Below are 18,821 nucleotides of genomic sequence, written 5' to 3'. Positions count from 1 at the left end.
TTGTTTGGCCCATTGTGATTAATTTGCTCCCATTTGAAACAGCAGGCTGTGGTCTATCTTGAGTTAGTTCTAAAAATCTTTGGTAATGTCACATAGTACTGTCTGTAGCTATCATACAGTAGGCGTAAATTAATAATTATATATAAGGTGTTTGCCATACTCCTAACTACCGGTACCCAAAACTACACAATTAATCACAACAGCAATACCATTGCCTTAAACAAATCTTGGTTCAGTCACCAGTTTAAGTTGAGAGAGGGGGTATCCATGGCATTTTCCAATTATGTCCCTATTTTACAAGTCTAAAAAAAGAGAGAACCTTTCATAATGTTGCCAAACAAAGACTCAACAAACTTACCTGAGACTCCCAGTCTGTCCCTGCCTATCTGTCCCCAGCTCTGCTGTCTGTGTGCCATCTGTTGCCTGATCTGCCAAATGACATCATTATGAAACATTTCCATTAGCATTTCACTTCTTATTAACATTTTATCAACTAGTCTTTGAGATATTAGGCTACTAGGGTTCATACTTTGCGTTTTGGTGTACTGAAAAATGCTCTGATGTCCATCTTTTTTCTTCCATTGTTCTACCTGGCTGGCTACACACACACATGCATACAATGTGCAGGTTATTTACAGTAGGAGATGGGCTTCTATCATCTATTATCATTCTATAATGGGCTCCGATCTGCAAGCTAGTCAGCTAGCAAATGTGAAACGGATTGCAGTGACAAGGGTTGATAGCTGTATGAGTTCACCATTTACACAACGTAAGCTGCAACCTTTTGTTATTTTAATATAGTTTATGTTTTCATTTTATATTGGCTGGCTTCCCACAATAGCTGAATTTGCAGAGCTAGCGAGCACCAATTCCGTTTATGTGGTGTTTGTTATCTTTGCTATCGTCAGTTTCCTCCAAGATCCGCACACAGGTGCTTCAAAGTCCCCTGGTGACAATTTAGCTTTTGCAACGAGACCATAAAGATATTTAAGACAATGGTAGAAGAGAGTGTAGTTCTGTTCAGTTTGGAGTTCAGTTTATCATAGGGACTTAAAAGCAATACAGCTGCATGCTGATCTTGGAATAAACTGACGATAGCAAAGATTCCATCTTTGACGACTTCACATAAATGAAATAGGTACTAACGTTAGCTAGCTTGCTACGTTAGCTAGTTAGTACGTTAGCTAGTTAGTACGAACAGAGTAGACTTTCGTACAGAGTAGACTTTCATGTGCATGTTCACTTTGAATATATTCCATCGAAGCTTATTAAGAGTAAAATAACTTCAGGCATATACCTAGTACTGGTTCAAAGGTATAGGGTTCCCATTCCTTCCTCTTTATTTTCACAATTGTCTCTTGCAGAAGGGAACCATGAAGAGGAGCTTGGAGTGGGCAAGCCTTATAAAGCAGCAGAGAAGACCTGATTCATCAAGTATCAATTCATTTTGGTGATTCTCACCTGGTTGGCATGCATGCACAACACAAGGTATGCAACGTTAAGCCCAATCAAATATCAAATCTTATTAAAACATGTATCCTAATTTACAGTCAAGCAACGTCTGTCAGTTGTGTTAATGTTATGAACCTCAAACAATCTATGGTTCTTGGAGTCAATGAATCAATTGAAAGTGACTACAATTAGACATTTTAAAACTGTGCCAGTAAAGATGACAAACTAATCTGCTCTTATGGTTCTGTTTACATTTTTTCCAGACACTTCAATCTGACACTCTTAATGTTTGACATCAGGCAAAATGTCTTCAGCCACCATAGGACGGAGAGCCGCTGGTTGGCATTTGACTGCAGTGTCTGTGGGTGTACCAGGAAAGGACATTAGAAGTTAGGTCCCCATGATATTGAAGCTTCTTACCGTCTCCACTGCAGCCCAGTCGATATCGATAAAATAAAATCTGGAACAATAGATTGTGCTACACTTTGTACACCTCCAGTTTGCCTATTGTTCCAACAAATGTCAATTATACATTTTTAAATCCGTCAGAGTGCATTTTCTTTTATAGCTCTGCTTTCAACGCCATCCTGACCCACAAACTGGTTAGCAGGCTCTGGGTGTAAATCCTGTAATAACAAATTAGATTTTTTACATTATAAGAATGTGTATCCCTAGAATGGACCCGACACTACCACGGTAGACATGAGTACATGAAGGAGCTGTGGGACCTGACAATGGTGATAGGACAAGTCTCAGCATAAGCAAAACAAAGTAGATGGTGATACTTGACCATTCTCCCATCTACTGTACATGGAAATGATCAGCAGCTTCAAGTTCCTGGGCACCCTGATATCCTTTTCTGCCCTTAGTTACTTCACTCAAAGTCCCACTTGTGCTTCTCCACTAGCCTCAAACTTGCTGCACTGCGACCTGTGTACCAACTACAGTGTCTTATTGCCATAACACATGTAAATGAAACGTCCATATTTACTGTAAGATTTATTTATGTAACATTGCACATATTGTAACAGTCCCTTGACATACATGGCTTAACTACTTTGCATAATGCTCAGTTTACCCACTAAGAAATCATAAATTTATTTAAATATTAAAACTGCATTATGTATTACTGTCCAATTGATTCTGGTTAGTTGTGTAGTGAAAGTTTTCAAACATTACAACTTTTTTTTGCTGATGGACAATCCTGTCGGAAACTTTCATAATATCAATTAGCATTGGCTGCAGTATTGCGAACTCACTAGGTGGTCATGCAATAAACGTTTTGGATAATTCCCCTTAAATGAATCAAATTGTATTTGTCACATGCGCCAAATACAACAGGTGTAGACCTTACAGTGAAATGCTTACTTACAAGCCCTTAACCAACAATGCAGTTACAAGAAAAGTAAATAATTAAAGACCATCAGTAAAATAACAATAGCGAGCCTATATACAGGGGATACCGGTACAGAGAATGTGCGGGGGCACTGGTTAGTCAAGTTAATATATACATGTAGGTAGAGATATTAAAGTGACTATGCATAGATAAGCAGCAATAGTCTGGGTAGTCATTTGATTAGATGTTCAGTAGTCTTATGGCTTGGGGGTAGAATCTGTTTAGAAGCCTCTTGGACCTAGACTTGGCGCTCTGGTACCGCTTGCCGTGCGGTTGCAGAGAACTGTAGCTGTGGCTCCACTGGCAATCCCAGCCTAGGAATGCTGAAGCCCCCGAAGTGAAAATGAAAACCTCCATGGTTAAAGGGTATGTGTTCCCCCCTGAAAAAAGGAAAGGGGAGGTCATTAAAGTCCATAAGTAACACTTGTTGGAGAACACAGTACTCTTAAGTGAAAGTAGTTTGGGATTTAATTTATTACATTCTTAGGGGGCCCATGGAAGAATAAGGCTACAAAATGCTGTCCCACAGTTGTGAGAGTGATTATGTGATGTTTTACTGATGTGGGCCGTGTTACTTCAATGATCATGGTTTTGCATCTAACCTTCCACCTCCAGAAGTCAGTCCCTCCAGAAACATATTACTCTTCTCTCTATTGCTCTTTGATTGGTACCAGGTGGGGAGTGCTCTGCTTTGAAGAGAGAAGCTATGTCTTTGGCCAAACGAGGTTTCTCAGCGTAGATGAAAACCTCTCCGAAGAGGCTTGAGTGTCTATTCATGTAAGGCAGGAGACCTAGACACTATAGACCCTCTTTGAATCTATAAAGTAAAAATAAGTCTATGAATTTGCCCTGAAGAATTTAACTAAACTTGAGATTCCTTAGATATATGGAAACACTACATAAGAGCATCCCGCATCCTGCTTTCTAAGTAGAACTTTGTGGCTGACTCCACCAGGGCATCCCTCTCCAATGTACGAATGTATCGCACTGGACCCAACATGACCACTTCCTCTGCCTCGTTAACAGTTTGTGCTAACTGGATCTTAGATTGTTTATTGAACTGTGTTTTGGGACAAATTAGCAAAACAATAAACTGATTATCACTACCCTTAAAGATTGACTGCCAACAAAAATAAACCAAATCCACATGGAAAAGTTGTCATGAACTACAACCCCAAAAATGTTCAAACTTAGTGCAAATTAACAGTAACATAACATCCAATCACAGTATAAAGTACTTAACTTCTCTCTGAAGTCATATTCCGCAATTTCTTTCAGTTCTGGCACAGGAGGTTTGTCTCCTGTATAGTGTCTGAAAAAATGTGGCTCTACACCCCCATGTTGCTGTCACACAGGAGACAAACAGTAAATAAAGGACACATTCCATTCAAATGTCTTACTCAAGTCATATATATATTGCCATAAACAAATGTGTCTTTGTTGGTGTAAAAGTGTAACTCACCTTGAGAGTTGCAAGAAAGGCCTTTTTGTCAATCAGGTCCCTCAAATATTGCAGAGGAATGGATGGCACTCATTAGCAGCCGGAGAAATTCTCTTGAGGGACCACCCTCATCAGCTGCCCCTTTTTCGTCAGCATCCCTAAAAACCATGTCTATTTTTGCCTCCGGATTAAAGCGGGCTCTCTTAAAGCCTCTCATTGCACAATCATAAATGTTGTCCCTCATCACGATAATTTGGTTGGCATCTCATTAACTTCAGCAGTGTTTGGAGGTCAACACTAAAAGAGACATTCAGAATAACAAAGCTCAGATACTTCCCACATTTCATCTGTAATAACAAGACATTTAATTATTTACAGGGATGACTTACTCATTACCAACATCAACAGAATAGTGTGGTGAAGGTGGATGATAAGCCTCAGGGAATGGTGGAGGGGAGGCCACAGGAAGTGGTATAGGTGGAGGGGGGCCACAAGAAGTGGTGCCACAGGAATAGGTGCTGCCACAAGTGTAGCCTCGTTTGTAGAAGTAGTCGGTAAAAGGTCATTTAAAGGCTTATACATTTCAAAAACACGGAGAAAGCAATAAAGCTGTCAAACATAATGTGATTGCGTTCTGAAAATGATTTACAGAAAAAAAAAGTAGCCGCATGCATCACTCACTATAGAATGTAATCAATGTGTAGGTCAAGAAGACATTTTAAGGATGCATGTAGCGCTATTTTTAAAATAATATTTTCAATATGTATTACATTCAACAAGCAGACAATGTTGTTTTCTCCTCCATGGTCCGTCCTAACTTTGGAGGGAACGCCATATCTGGAGACAGAATTCACGAAGCAATCCATTACAGTACTGCTGCGATTGTTGCTGGAAGCACGAAGAAACACAACGAGGCGGCTGCACCCATCAATGCCACCATGTATGACTATCCTCCACCTAAATCAGAAAGCACAGCACTGGTTGATACAAAAGTTGAACACATGCAATATACAAACATCACCATCCTCCTTTACCACTTAGATGCTGCATCAGGTTCCTGCAGTATATAACAAAGCAGCAGACCAGATATTAAATTAACATCCAAAATGTGGAACAATGTTAATGAATCAAGTTAATGAGTCAAGAGGACAGACTCTCCTGTTGTTCACACTTAGGCACAAATACTTTGTTCCAACCGTTTTTGCCTCAGTATGTCCTCAATATAAGCATGTTTGTTAATTTCATGATGCAGATATTCTATCGTTCACAGAAGTAGCAGGAACACAATAAAACAATTATTATCCACATGATTGACATTGGGCCATTGCTTGCTAAACTGAACTGTTAGTTTTTGATGAACAAGTTGATGAACAATTTGAGATGTTTCAATGTACAACTTCTCACCAGTGATATAGATAATTGTGTCTATCACAAAGATACATCTACCTTATCAGTTTGTGGTTTCCATCAAGGTGCCATAACGAGTTTGGTCCAGCAACACGGTATGACCTTCTATGTAGCCTCTGCGACATGGCTCTGAGGGCAGCCGCCCTCGGGTTAACACGAATCATGCTGTCCCTCACTCTGCGTCTCTGCACCCGGATTCCCAATGCCCTTAATTGCGCTCGAACAGCCTCCGGTCCAAGTTTGTCGTTCCCAGCCACCAAGTCCTTAATCTTTTCATCCAGAGCCAAGTCTGACATGTCAGAATATAACGGTGCATGTGACAGATTGAAGTGTCTGGGGGAAAAATTGTAACAATGGACAGGGATGAGGTAATGTATATCATCATAGTCATTTTAAAGTCCTGTCTTGATTGTAGTCATTCTAAAATTGTTTGATTGGTAAGAAACTGGAAACCATGCATCTAAAGTCTGTAGTTTATAGCATTACGCCCAAGAACAACTGACCTTAGACAACATTATAGTGTTGATCGGGACACATGTAGAATATCTGCCATCTGAGACACGCTGAAAGCACAGGACATCAGAAACCTCAGTTGCTCTTGAGTGATGGCATAAACAAGGTGCACCTCTAGCTCCTCTCCAAGTCCGAGGAGCCTGGTAACCGGAACTGGCTGTAACAATAATAAACTGCGTTTAGGCTACTTATTGTATTGTCACACCGCCCGACCCCTCATTCCAAAAACACTTTGGAATTATAGTAACTGTCACAAATTGTGGCCAAGTAATGTTTTTATAATATTGGATTTTAAAGCCAAGACATAAATAGAAATGTTGACCAAGAACGAATACAATGGGCAACAGTAAACCCAACCAAACCCACTATAATGCTGCTTACTTTCGTGTCTTTACTATCATTAAATTGAAGACTTAGTTTTTATCAAAGATTCCTGTAATTAGTATTACGCGATTAGATTGATTAATCATGTAACCGTAATTAACTAGGAAGTCGGGGTACCAAGGTGTCACGTTCCTGACCTTATTTCCCTTGTTTTGTCTTTATTTAGTATGGTCAGGGCGTGAGTTGGGGTGGGCAGTCTATGTTATTTGTTTCTATGTTTAGGTTTGTTCGTTTGGCCTAATATGGTTCTCAATCAGAGGCAGGTGTTTGTCATTGTCTCTGATTGGGAACCATATTAAGGTAGGCTGTTTTCAATGTTTGTTTGTGGGTGATTGTTGCCGTGTCTGTGTTTGTTCGCCACACAGTACTGTTTTCGTTCGTTTGTTCACGTCGTTTATTGTTTTGTATTTTGTCAAGTGTTTTTCGTCTTCGTTGCTATAATTAAAATATGTATTCAAACCACGCTGCGCTTTGGTCCGATCCTTGCTCCTCCTCAGACGAGGAGGAAGACGAGCGTTACACAAGGAGAATATTCAGATCACAAAGTTATCATTTCTTAACATAACTTTTCAGATATTTTCATATCTGATCCATAGTCTTCTTAATGAATGAATTATTTACTTTACCTCGCGTTAGTCTCATTCCAAACGTTGTAAATTGTTGGTTATCTGCACAAACCCAGTCTTCACTATGAGTCATCCATACATCAATTGTCTTAAATCATTTATTTATTACTAACTAAGTAATTCACAGAAATGCATAAACAAACAAACAAAGTAAATAATGGTTACAAGAAATGATAGGAGAATGTGCCCTAGTGGGCTAAACCGGCATTGTTGTTAGACCAAAGGGAAGTGGGGGTCGATTGAGACGTCACTACAGAGTTAATAATTATAACAATTGAAATGCTAATCCTTTGCACATGAACGCTCACTCATTCGGGAACAATTGCAATCAATATATATATTTACGCTCAGTGTGTCGTCTTGATCGCTGTTGAAAAGTTAGTTTCTGTTGGAGAGTTTCCGTCCTCTCTCTCTCTTTCTCTGTCGTAGGTTAGAGTGGATAGTTCAGAGTGACATTCATTCGTGTTGTTGTAGAATGGATCTTTTCAGGGGTGGTCCTCTGATTTAGTTCAAATCAAAAAGGGAATTGGGTTTTCCTTCATTAAACAGTCCAAAGGTATATTACACAATTTTACAAACAGTATCATACTCACTCATTCATCTTATACAACAATTAGATGTAAAACTCATATCTGAGGCTATTATATAAACAGCGTTACGGTAATGTGGCCACACCGTCTCCCATGAGCTTCTTTCTCTTCCTTAACTCCGTCTGCTCGAGAAGTTCTGTGCGTCCATGAATCCACCACAGACTACTCAGTAAATATACCACTTTATGGTTAAAGGAATTCCTGCCTCAGTCTCATCCATTCTTCTGTCACCTGACACGTGACCACCGTTCACCTTCACTGTCAGTCATCCTACCTGTCCAGCTACCCACACAGATTCCACTAATCTTTCAATGGTAACAAATGGACCAGTTCGTAGCTGGATTCTTCACCGATCTTTTATACTTTCTCCGGAACATGACATTTGTTCGTACCTCAAGTTCTGTGAGGTGGAAGAAATTCCTTTGTTTTCTATGAAAGCTTACTCTGCCTCTTATACTGTTGTGGCCATGTGGTAGGGTCTTCTCCTCAGGAATTTACAACCTCTCTCTAACCACAGCAGCGTAGTTGTAGGGGGCAGGGAGAGCTTGCTGTACCCAAATAGGCCAACGTCATGACATTACCTTGTGCATGCCAGCCAGAGGAACGAATCTCCTGAATGAACTGAGATACTTGATCAATTAGATAATCTGCTAAAGCAACATTTATCAGCCTCCCCCTAGCCCAGGCAAGGCTCCTCTGCATGGTTTCCATTCTGCAAGACAACAGTTTTGTGAAAATAGAGACCATAGAGACCATGTTAAAACAGTATCATAGTACTAACGTTAACGTTCCTGGTTCTGAAGTTGTTAATTTCTGCATCATAGGCTTAGATGAAATATACAAATTTCAAAGGGTATTCAAAAGTAATATATGTGCTGTTGGAAAGCTGGTATGTTGTAGATATTAGCAAAGTTTTTACAGGGTTGTCTTAGGTCAAATGAGCTTTATGTGAGTTTTGTAAATGTTTTCATGTTAATCGCGAGCTAGCGCGGCTAAGGCTAGGTGGCATTGATATTATAGTTAGCCAGCCTAAAAATACCTGAAAATACAAAAAATGCCTAAAAATACTAAAACATGTTTCACGTCAGTACTCCTTGACAATAAATCACCTTTATGTAGCTAGCAGGGCTGTAAAAATGTTACAAGACTGCACCGTTCACTGCAGCGATGGCCGGGGTGTGCGGATCAACTTTATGATTACACTATTATTAATGACCTGACAAGATCATAAAGGAACAATTGTCCAGACAGAGGGTTGAGTTTACGAATTGACGGTTTATTAACCCAACTTTACACAAGCTACTGTTTGGTCGTAGCCCACGCCAAATAAACGAAAGATACCCCACAAGCCAACCGTGACCTTCTCTTGTGAAGCCCAGACGTAAGAGAGAGAACAATGGCTAAACCTGGTCTTAACTTCCAATGCTCCATCCCCCTGCCCAACCCCCTCCACGCCTCTCCGCCAAACACCAGGATGCCCGGCATCAGAACATTCCAGGTATCCCCGTGATTGGCAGATAGCAGGTTGATTGGCATGTCGGACCCCGCAAACACTGGTAAGTACAACACAACCCACTAATAGCCTACCACATAACAGGCCGCTGTCTGTGCGGGTCGCTACAATAGTATTTAAAAATAATCAACCTTGTTAACGTGGACTCAAGGGCATCAAGTCCATGATTATCGAGTGCAGTCATTTAGGATCTGTTTGCAGCGGATAAGGAAGTTCCTTCTCGCCATCTTCAATTGTGGTGTTGTTGCTGCATCAAACTGACTGTACACTGATTATTGAAACCTGGTTGAAAGGAGGAGCTAGGGAAATTGGCTAGTAAAATTAGCTTATTAAGGAACGCGTTAAGTTAACGTGTATAGGTGTATATTTAGCAGCTGTAGGCGTTAACTTGACCGCTTGCAGCCGTTTATTTAGCACATGTTGAACCGCCTGCAAGCACATTTGCACGCGTTTATTTGACGCGTGTAGGCGTTAATTTAGCACGTGAAGACGTTAATTTAACGCGTGCACGCGTTAATTTAGCGCCTGCACCTGTTTACTTTACACATAGAGCATTAGAAAGATTGCGTTTTGACCAAGTGCTTTAAGACCCAAAGGGCGTTCCATATCAAACAGCAGCAAAAATGGGTAATGTTCAAATCAAATCAAATTTTACTGGTCACATACACATGGTTAGCAGATGTTAATTTCAGTGTAGCGAAATGCTTGTGCTTCTAGTTCCGACAATGCAGTAATATCTAACAAGTAATCTAACAAATTCACAACAACTACCTTATACACACAAATGTAAGGGATGAATAAGAATATGTACATATAAATATATGGATGAGTGATGGCCGTGCGGCATAGGCAAGATGCAGTAGATGGTATAGAGCAGTATGTACATATGAGATGAGTGATGTAGGATATGTAAATATTATTAAACTGGCGTTATTTAAAGTGACTAATGATAGGCATAGGCAAGATGCAGTAGATGGGATAGAACAGTATATACATATGAGATTAGTAATGTAGGATATGTAAACATTATTAAAGTAGCGTTATTTAAGGTGACTAGTGATACCTTTATTAAGTCCATTTATTAAAGTGGCCAGAGATTTGAGTCTGTATGTGACAGCAGCCTCTCTATGTTAGTGATGGCTGTTTAACAGTCTGGTGGCCTTACTTTAGGCCTTACTGTAGCTAGCTAGCAAACGTCATCTAACCCACTAGCTAACATAACGAGTGACCTGTCATTTAATGTAGCGAAAATGAAGACTATAAATGACAGTTATAAATGTGTTTTCTCGTGTTGAGTGGTAAAAGTAAAGAAATGTCTAACATATCTTTTGTTTGAACTCCTTACTGGATGTCAGCCACCAACGACAGAGCCAATGTCAGATTCCCACACATGCGCCGTACCTGCATCATGTGCCACTGCTAGAGGGCTTGGGGGTGAGAGGCAGTGGATCAAACCATTGTGAAGCAAAGGGCAGGGTTCGCAATCTTTTGAAACAAAAACACGCTATTAAGTGTCTATAATCAGGACAAGTGCTTTCATTGCGTACTATTAATATTATTGAAATTAGTTATGTTTACAGTGATATATTGGGGGGACAAATCATATTTTTCCCAGGATGGGGGGGTCGTGTCCCCCCTGGGATTTCCGCCTATGGTCTACGCATGAGTTTATGCCGCGTTCACAACAACTGAGAACTCGGAACTGGAAAATCTCCGACTTCCATCTTCAGTGCATCCAAGAGCACTGTGAACTCTGAAAAAAAAACGCCGACTGAGAAAATTCGTTTTGAATGCGGATTTCCAAATTGGGAACTCTGACCCTTTTCTAGAGCTCTGACTTTCCGAATTCGTTTTTTTTCCGAGTTCACAGTTGTCTTGAAAGCACCATTAGCTAGCCAACTTCACAATGACATCCTATAATGCCGTGTTCAATGCTAGTCGGAACTAGGAAACTAATTTCCAACTTCCTGATTCATTGAACGAGGCACATGTATAACTACAACCAGTTTTATCAAAGATTTTTACAACTAAGATAGACCACAGCCTGTTGTTTCCAACGGGAACAATTTAGTCATAGTGGGCAGAACAAGCAAGAGGTGGGCGGAGCCAAGCACGAGCTAGCGAGATCCTATTGGCGCGTTCTAGCAACTTTTGCATATTTCCGTCAGGGAACGACTCTTTGAAGTGAGCGTGTGCAATAACACAATTCGCTTTGGCACTCCTTCTAAACAGATGTAATTGTTTTGAGTAAAAGTTTACAAAACGTTGTCCACTCTGTTCGGCACGGATTCTAGTTTTGGTGACAGAAAACTGTATTGAGATCAAATGTTTCATTGATGAGAAAATTTGCAGAATCTTGGCCAAAATCCATCTCGTTCTATATTCTCCCAGTGCCGGCCAATGGGCTTCCTATTACTACTATATTTGGTAGTGAGTGGAAACGCCAAAGGTGTGCTTCACATTTATACGTCCAGTGAAATATCTGTCTCATTGTTCTATTTGTGGTTGTAGCATTTTTGACATTTCCGAGTTTCCTAGTTCCGACTAGTAGTTGAACGCGGCTCAAGTGGGGATCGGGGATTTCTATTGGATAAGTAATTTCTGCCTATCTTCATACTGTACTGTCTTTGACGTAATTTGTCTCAGTTTGGATATGCGGAAAACTGGAACTTCGAGTTTCATTTGGTCAAGAGCGGTTGACTTGAAATTCACCCACAAAAGTAGCTAGCAAGACTGGATAAGAAGTAGACAAGTATGAAGAGCATTCTGTGAGGACTGACAATAGTGGAAGCGAATGAAAACATGTAACGTTAGCTAGCTATATATGTCTTAGTCTTCTATCGAATTAATACAACTTTACAGCGATAGCCTGCTGTTGCTAGCTTGAAGTTGAAGAAGTGGAGTGGAGAGGAGATGAACGCTTAGCACTATATATATTTTTTTAAATTATATTTTAGAAAAGTTAATATTACTCACTGGGACGTTTTGCTTATGAGGACTCCGATTCGGCGTGGAGCAGTGAGGGCCGAACCACCACAGGTAACGTTAATATTTAAGTGGCCGCATATTTTGAGGGAAAATCGACTTTCGGTCCGGTGTTCAGCCATTCAAACATCAGTGGGTGTTAGTGGTGTGCCGATGACCAATGTAGAGTTGCACTTTTCCATTTTTGAAAAGATTAAGTAAGTCAAGTGTAGCCTTGTGAACATTCATGCCACAGATACCACCTGAACTGATACGTGCATGCCATGCCTAAAGAAAGGAGAGGGCGTGGTGACAGTTTAGACAGTCTGATAAGATGCTGGCACGAAGTTCTTGGACTAAGTAATATCCTTATTTACTACAGCCATTAGCAGGGGCGCAACTTTGGTTTTAGAAGTAGGGGGAATTGGGTCCTCCCTCAGAATTCGTTTGTGCATCTAAAGCTCATTTCCTGCGTTTCTACTAAGGCTGTCCCGAACACACACAAAAAAATTGGTCCACCAAGATTAGTCTTCTTTCATTTTAAAACGTGTATTTTTCCATTTATAGACACACCCTGTGTGTTTTAACAAAATCAATTGTACGTACTGAACTTGTCTGATGCTGTTTGATTAAATATCGAAGACCCACACATGACTCGAGGGAGCCAGAGATAGCCTAACCAGAAGGAAAAAAACCTATTCCCGACCGTCCTTCACCCGCTGCTGCTGGCCTTCCCTCCTGAAGTTGCCGTTAATAGGCTATATCAGTGGTCGAAACCTTTTCCATTTGAAGTGCCAATTGATCTTTCCGTTTATACCAATCTGCGTGCCAGTTATGATTTTCATATGCACATTTTTGTGGAACAGTTTCATTTAATTTATAGAAGTCTTTGTATCTCAAAATCATTGTCTGTGGTTAATCTACATTGCCAAATATGTAATAATAACCTACATAAAGCCAACACACAAAAACATTGCAGCTTGCAGGTAGAAAATATCCTGATAAAAATAAATATCCTATAAATCAAATTGGCTAAGCATGGCCTGTCTGCAATTATCTTGAAACATTGTATCAACTGGGTCTCCCCAAAACTGGTGCTAGCAAACTTGAAACATTGTATAAAATATTCTGTGCCCTCAGTTTCCCATGCCAGTGAGCTCAGGACGGACACACCTGTAGACTATTTGTGCAAAGGAAAATAAGTAATCAGGTATTTTATGACGTTTCCATTACATTTTTCCCTTTCATGCAGAGTGTTTATCGAAAGGGAGAGAGCTGGAAATGTTGTTCAAATACTTTGAGGAACTATAGTCTTTCTAAGTTGATTCTAAAAACAGACTTTGTTTACTTGCTGTTTGAGGTGAAGAGACATTACTTTGAGAAGCTCCACAGCTCATTAGTGGTGGTGAGTTAAAACCTCTACCGACCCCGGATCCGGGATCATCCTCATCAGAAACGCTGACTAGCATAGCCTTGCGCCACAGGGATATCATATAATATAATTTCATGAAATCACAAGTCCAATACAGCAAATGAAAGATAAACATCTTGTGAATCCAGCCAACATGTCCGATTTTTAAAATGTTTTACAGCGAAAACACAACATATATTTATGTTAGCTCACCACAATAGCCCAAAACACAACGCCATTCTTTCACCGTAAAGATAGCTTTCACAAAACCCACAAATAGAGATAAAATTAATCACTAACCTTTGAACAACTTCATCAGATGACAGTCTTATGACATCATGTTATACAATACATTTATGTTTTGTTCGAAAATGTGCATATTTATAGCTACAAATCGTGGTTTTACATTGGCGCCATGGTCACAAATGGCACCAAAATGTCCAGAGAAATTCTAGACAGCCACGTAATCTAACCGAAAAACTCATCATAAACTTTGCTGAAAAATACACGTTGCACATATAATTAAAGATACACTGGTTCTTAATGCAACCGCTGTGTTAGATTTAAAAAAATTACTTTAGTACAAAGCACAGCATGCAATAATCTGAGACAGCGCTCAGCCATTCTCCGCCATGTTGGAGTCCACAAAAATACGAAATAACATCATAAATATTCCTTTACCTTTGATGAACTTTCTTCAGAATGCAGTGCCAGGAATCCTAGTTCCACAATAAATCGTTGTTTTGTTTTAGAATGTCCATTTCTTCTGTCGAATTAGCAACTTTGGCTAGCATGGTGGAGCTCACGTGTCCATGAAGATTTTACGCATGAACGAAAAATTCAAAAAGTCATAATAAAAGTCGAATAAACTGTTCAAACTCAGTTGAAAATCCATCTTTAGGATGTTTTTCACAAATATATCCAAAAACGCCCCAGATTTGAGCATTTCTTCGTGTCTACCTAACGCATTGCAGAAAACGATATGACAAACCGAAGTGCGTAGCCAAGTACTACCAATATGGCTGACCTCTCACTCCAACGACTACCATCCTGTCCCAGAGAAGGCTAGAGACTTCATTCCACGTTCTACTGCCTGTTGACATCTAGTGGAAGGCATATGCATATCATATGATCTAGGACAGAGTACGAGGCCGTTTAAATTGGGCACGATTTTATCCAGAAGTGAAAATGGCGCCCCCTATTTCCAAGAGGTTAAGACAATCAGAAATACTATCAGACATCCCCAAATGGCCACATGTATTGGTCTACATTTGCACGCAGGCCATGTCCTATGTCTATATGCATAATCAGATGCGCGTCCTTACGCTGTCCATTGACAGGAGGGTTTCAAACAAAAGACAATGAATAATTTGACAACTCGTATATGTAATGAAATAAACAAAAACTTGTCCACTCCGACAATGAGAACAAACGGTAAATGACTAATAATAATATATATATATATTTGTTTATTATATACAGTGGGGAGAACAAGTATTTGATACACTGACGATTTTGCAGCTTTTCCTACTTACAAAGCATGTAGAGGTCTGTAATTTTTTATCATAGGTACACTTCAACTGTGAGAGACGGAATCTAAAACACAAATCCAGAAAATCACATTGTATGATTTTTAAGTAATTTATTTGCATTTTATTGCATGACATAAGTATTTGATACATCAGAAATGCAGAACTTAATATTTGGTACAGAAACCTTTGTTTGCAATTACAGAGATCATACGTTTCCTGTAGTTCTTGACCAGGTTTGCACACACTGCAGCAGGGATTTTGGCCCACTCCTCCATACAGACCTTCTCCAGATCCTTCAGGTTTCGGGGCTGTCGCTGGGCAATACGGACTTTCAGCTCCCTCCAAAGATTTTCTATTGGGTTCAGGTCTGGAAACTGGCTAGGCCACTCCAGGACCTTGAGATGCTTCTTACGGAGCCACTCCTTCGTTGCCCGGGCGGTGTGTTTCGGGTCGTTGTCATGCTGGAAGACCCAGCCACGACCCATCTTCAATGCTCTTACTGAGGGAAGGAGGTTGTTGGCCAAGATCTCGCGATACATGGCCCCATCCATCCTCCCCTCAATACGGTGCAGTCGTCCTGTCTCCTTTGCAGAAAAGCATCCCCAAAGAATGATGTTTCCACCTCCATGCTTCACGGTTGGGATGGTGTTCTTGGGGTTGTACTCATCCTTCTTCTTCCTCCAAACACGGCGAGTGGAGTTTAGACCAAAAAGCTCTATTTTTGTCTCATTAGACCACATGACCTTCTCCCATTCCTCCTCTGGATCATCCAGATGGTCATTGGCAAACTTCAGACGGGCCTGGACATGCGCTGGCTTGAGCAGGGGGACCTTGCGTGCGCTGCAGGATTTTTATCCATGACGGCGTAGTGTGTTACTAATGGTTTTCTTTGAGACTGTGGTCCCAGCTCTCTTCAGGTCATTGACCAGGTCCTGCCGTGTAGTTCTGGGCTGATCCCTCACATTCCTCATGATCATTGATGCCCCACGAGGTGAGATCTTGCATGGAGCCCCAGACCGAGGGTGATTGACCGTCATCTTGAACTTCTTCCATTTTCTAATAATTGCGCCAACAGTTGTTGCCTTCTCACCAAGCTGCTTGCCTATTGTCCTGTAGCCCATCCCAGCCTTGTGCAGGTCTACAATTTTATCCCTGATGTCCTTACACAGCTCTCTGGTCTTGGCCATTGTGGAGAGGTTGGAGTCTGTTTGATTGAGTGTGTGGACAGGTGTCTTTTATACAGGGAACGAGTTCAAACAGGTACAGTTAATACAGGTAATGAGTGGAGAACAGGAGGGCTTCTTAAAGAAAAACTAACAGGTCTGTGAGAGCCGGAATTCTTACTGGTTGGTAGGTGATCAAATACTTATGTCATGCAATAATTTTTTACCCCCTTTTTCTCCCCAATTTTTGTGGTATCCAATTGTTAGTAGTTACTATCTTGTCTCATCGCTACAACTCCCGTACGGGCTCGGGAGAGACGAAGGTCGAAAGCCATGCGTCCTCCGAAACACAACCCAACCAAGCCGCACTGCTTCTTAACACAGCGCGCATCCAACCCGGAAGCCAGCCACACCAACGTGTCGAAGGAAACACCGTGCACCTTGGTTAGCGTGCACTGCGCCCGGCCCGCCACGCCACAGGAGTCGCTGGTGCGCAGTGAGACAAGGTTATCCCTACCGGCCAAACCCTCCCTAACCCGGACGACGCTAGGCCAATTGTGCGTCGCCCCACGGACCTCCCGGTCGCGCCATGCTGCGACAGAGCCTGGGCGCGAACCCAGAGTCTCTGGTGGCACAGCTAGCGCTGCGATGCAGTGCCCTAGACCACTGCGCCACCCGGGAGGCCAATAATAATATATTTAATGCATTAACAGAAATAACCTAACACACATTGCAGATTAGAAATAATGGGAATTAACAGTATTTGTAGGCTACTATTGGTTATGTACAGTATGTAATGGGTAATTGATAGACATAACTTCATTGTGTGCACTGTTTGCTATGAAACAATGAATACCCACAAAATTGCGTGAGAGTGCATTCTGGAGAGACGTGCCTCTGAGCCACAATCCCCATATTCTTGGACCGTGGCATCTCCGCAGCCTCCTCAATGGATTAATCCACTGAGACAGGCGCAAATAAAACTGGTGTCTCGTGTGCCATGAAAAATATATATATATATTTGACTGCTCAAAAAAACCAACTCATTTTCAATACAGACCCCTTTTACAGTAGGCTAGTCCATTATGAAAGTTGCACAGTATACTCTTAATCTTATAATAAATCAGATCTAGTGATACATAACGTGACATTTCTGCCATGCATTGTTTGCCGCTATAAATGCTAGCTTAAACAGTTTCTTCTGATAAGTCTCCAGTATCAACTGTATCAATCCAGTATCAAGCAAACAAAAACAGGGAAAATAGAGAATCTTTAAACATGCTGAGCTAAAATAACATACACTTTGCCAGAATTCAGCCAGCCTGTTCAAGATCATAACATATACAAATACAGTGCATTCGGAAAGTATTCAGACCCCTTCCCTTTTTCCACATTTTGTTACGTTAAAGCCGTATTCTAAAATTGATTAAATGAAACATTTCTCATCAATCTACACACAGCACCCCATAATGACAAAGCGAAAACAGGCTTTTAGAATAAAAAACAGAAATACCTTATTTACATAAGTATTCAGATCCTTTTCTATGAGACTCAATTGAGCTCAGGTGCATCCTTTTTCCATTGTTTCTACAACTTGATTGGAGTCCACCTGTGGTAAATTCCATTGATTGGACATGATTTGGGAAGGCACACACCGGTCTATTTAAGGTCCCACAGTTAACAGTGCATGTCAGAGCAAAAACCAAGCCATGAGGTTGAAGGACTTGTCCGTAGCTTCGAGACAGGATTGTGTCGAAGCACAGATCTGGGGAAGGGTACCAAAACATTTCTGCAGCATTGAAGGTCCCCAAGAACACAGTGGCCTTCATCATTCTTGTATGGAAGAAGTTTGGAACCACCCAGACTCTTCCTAGAGCCCGCCGCCCGGCTAAACTGAGGAATCGGGGGAGGACCTTAGTCAGGGGGGTGACCAAGAACCTGATGGTCACTCTGGCAGAGCTCCAGAGTTCCTCTGTGGAGATGGAAGAATCTTCCAGAAGAAGAACCATCTCTGCAGCACTCCAAAAGGCCTTTATGGTAGAGTGGCAACTCCTCAGTAAAAGGCACATGACAGCCTGCTTGGAGTTTGCCAAAAGGCACCTAAAGGACTCTCAGATCATGAGAAACAAGTTTCCCTGGTCTGATGAAACCAAGATTGAACTCTTTGGCCTGAATGCCAAGTGTCACATCTGGAGGAAACCTGGCACCATCCCTACAGTGAAGCATGGTGGTGGCAGCATCATGCTGTGGGGATGTTTTTCAGGGACTGGGAGACTAATCAGGATCGATTAGGATCGCAAAGTACAGAGATCCTTGTTGAAAACCTACTCCAGAAGGCTCAGGACCTCAGAATGGGGCGAAGGTTACCCTTCCAACAGGACAATGACCCTAAGCACACAGCCCAGACAACGCAGGAGTGGCTTCGGGAC

At 41.2% G+C, this 18,821-nt stretch overlaps 1 protein-coding gene and 2 long non-coding RNA genes across 6 annotated transcripts in view; 2 read left to right on the top strand and 1 right to left on the bottom strand.

Annotated features, from left to right (window-relative positions):
* Positions 1 to 514: 514 nt before the first annotated feature.
* Positions 515 to 2,451, top strand: LOC139547398 (uncharacterized). The gene is made up of 3 exons (XR_011669520.1): positions 515 to 769; positions 1,365 to 1,488; positions 1,716 to 2,451. It is a non-coding gene; the product is annotated as an uncharacterized lncRNA (long non-coding RNA).
* On the bottom strand, positions 2,439 to 12,984 carry LOC139547146 (uncharacterized). Of its 3 annotated transcripts, none has more exons than XR_011669361.1 (6): positions 12,299 to 12,984; positions 6,200 to 6,366; positions 4,679 to 6,029; positions 4,311 to 4,586; positions 3,451 to 4,192; positions 2,439 to 3,228 (listed from the first exon to the last, which is right to left on the bottom strand). It is a non-coding gene; the product is annotated as an uncharacterized lncRNA (long non-coding RNA). The 3 variants fall into 3 exon arrangements; XR_011669352.1 differs by having other exon boundaries at positions 4,311 to 5,246; positions 5,736 to 6,029; XR_011669342.1 differs by having other exon boundaries at positions 4,311 to 6,029.
* The window catches only part of bcl2l12 (BCL2 like 12), a 24,478-nt gene continuing 17,475 nt past the window's right edge, over positions 11,819 to 18,821 (top strand). The window contains exon 1 of one of the 2 annotated variants that reach the window (XM_071351679.1): positions 11,819 to 12,361. The gene's annotated coding sequence lies outside the window, so the exon portion shown is untranslated. The remainder of the gene's footprint in view (positions 12,362 to 18,821) is intronic. The other variant, XM_071351773.1, reaches the window with a different exon arrangement.

Source organism: Salvelinus alpinus, chromosome 1, assembly GCF_045679555.1.
Source record: "Salvelinus alpinus chromosome 1, SLU_Salpinus.1, whole genome shotgun sequence".
Lineage (NCBI taxonomy): Eukaryota > Metazoa > Chordata > Actinopteri > Salmoniformes > Salmonidae > Salvelinus > Salvelinus alpinus.
The sequence above is the reverse complement of the archived record's forward strand: the minus strand, read 5'-3'. Positions and strand labels throughout refer to the sequence as shown.